This window comes from Antechinus flavipes, chromosome 4, assembly GCF_016432865.1.
Source record: "Antechinus flavipes isolate AdamAnt ecotype Samford, QLD, Australia chromosome 4, AdamAnt_v2, whole genome shotgun sequence".
NCBI classification, from domain to species: domain Eukaryota; kingdom Metazoa; phylum Chordata; class Mammalia; order Dasyuromorphia; family Dasyuridae; genus Antechinus; species Antechinus flavipes.
The window spans coordinates 108,261,990-108,264,538 of NC_067401.1; positions in this window are offsets into that span (position 1 = coordinate 108,261,990).

Genomic DNA, 2,549 nt, shown 5'->3' on the forward strand with positions numbered 1-2,549 from the left:
TGTATACCCCATAGCTGAACTTCACTCTAAACTTGCATAACCACATGAGTACTTCTTTATATTGTTTAATACCTTATTAACATTAATAACTTATTGCCTCAATTAGATGTCCTTTGCTTTCTGTGACTACATCAACTGGAGGGAGGGAATAGAAATCAACTACTCAAAAACCAACTAACTACCACTACCATCTCATACTTATTGGATAAACACTGAAGATTTGTTACCTGAAAAATGTTTTGTTTTGGTTTTTTTGGTACACAAATCCTGTAACCTCTGTGCCTAAAAGTTGACATTTAATTAAGATGATAATGCCCAGAATTTACATAGCATGTTAATGTTTGCAAAGCACTTTACATATTATTTCATTTTATCCTCACAACAACCTAGGAAGTAACATCTTCGCAGGGAATTAGATTCCTGAAACTGTAAAACTGAGCACCAGGCTTTAGAAACAGTAAGATCTTCTGAGGCACAGAATACTGGTGAACCATCCTAAAACCTAAACTCTAGAAATCACATATGATCAGATCTGAAATGAACTTCTGAGGCTAAAACTCTGATTTTACAGTGAGGAAATTGATACCCAGAGAGGTAAAAGTATCAAGGTTATCATGAGCAAAATCAGGACTAGAACCCTGATCATCTAACCCAACATTCAGTACATTGTATAGTACTCTATTTAAGCTGTCATTGAAAGTACCTTATATGCAGGAAACTACATAAAAGTTTTCTTGTTTACTTGTCAATCCAATAATTAATTTCTGAGCATGGAAGAGACTCTAATTTACTCTAATGTACACAGAAGAGGTCTAATGTACTATTCCTTTAAGAAATCCCTTCAATGGCATGAAGCACTCAGCATTTGTGTGCCGAAAGGTACATAATATGTATTTTTACATAAAGAAGAAGATTGAACAACTAGCAAAAAAAAAAAAAGTTAAATTTTTTCTCTACTTACCAAATAACACTTTGATGCCTAAAAGAAATGGGAAAGAATTTCATTTTAATAAAAGCTGTTTTTTAAAATTGTATTAAAAAAATTTTCAGGTAGATTAAAGTAGTTTAAGAAAAAAAATAAAATGTAGAATGGTTTTTAAAAGTTCAAATGATTTTATGAATGATATAAGCATCTCATTTATATACAATTTAGTGTTTTAAATGAGTAAAGAATTTAATTTGTTGAAAATGAAAAAAAAAAGAAAAAAGCACAGTTCATGGACACAAAAGGGTTAAAAAAATTTAAGGACTGTGCTAAAGATGGATGTTAAATGATGGAGTGCATAATGGTCCCTCAGTTCATTCGCATATAATTGCATATACACCATAATTGTTAAAGTGCCAAGTCTAAAGTAAGGAAGACTCATCTTAGACACTTAATAGCTATGTGACCCTGGATATGTCACTTAACCCTGTTTGCCTCAGTGTCCTTATCTGTAAAATGAGCTGGAGAAGAAACTGACAAACCATTCCAATATCTTTTTCCAAGAAAATTACAAATGAAATCATGAATGGGCTCAACAATTCTATCACTTAGAATCTAGATCTATGATGAAAGAAATTTGAGATAAATGAGCTAACTTAGAAAATGAATAGGTATTCACACACTTAATGAAAAAAGTAATACTGCAGGAGTTCACCTGAGAGGTCACACCTCATGATAGGCATAATATTGCTTTTGGGGAGGACATACAGAAATACAAAACATGGATCCCTTTTCATATCTTTTTTTTTCCTTCCTATTCTAAGCATCCTTTCTAAATATACTACATACATAAACACATTTTAAGCCATTAACCCCTTAACTTTGTCCCTTTCCTATTTCCTCACTCCAAATGTGCATCTACTTTGGAAATATACTACTTAAAAACTTTCATATTGCTTATTATTATATATTAGTTAATGTTTCCTCTTCTTTTAGCTTTAAACATATGTATCAAATAGTGTAATTTTCTGACATTATAAGATTTCAGTATAGGGATTGTATTTAGCTAATTTAGCTAAATTATTCTCCACATTAATGGCATAGCACAAAAGAGAGAAGAAAAAGGAAGAGGAAAACTCAATGACTAGACATCAGAATAAAGGATCCGTTAGACTGTGACCTTCAAATGAGGGATCAAATCAAATCTTCACAAGGGTGATTATAAATGAGGAAAAAAACACTACATATCTCAAAGTAGAAGAGGGAGATGCCCCTTGAAAGATGCAAAGTAGATAAAGTTGGATTCAAAAAGGATCACAATCTAATATTTTCTCTGAAAATAGAGCAAATTGAGGCAATTTCTCCTGGGAAACTGGACCTGAAGAAATCAGTTTTTGGGGAGATAGCAGATAAAGAAGATTAGGATCATCATAGATCCAGGGGGTGAAAGGAGAGTGGAATGTGTACGTGAGCTGTTTTATCAAAAAGAATGAATATCTTAGTTTTCTCAATGTCTGAAAGGAAATGTGGGTTAACAATAGAGGGAAGTCCCTTTGACTTCCTTTTTTTTCTAATTTCACAAAAACTTTTGCTCTCTTTTGAAGGACAGTTTGGAAAGTCTCTA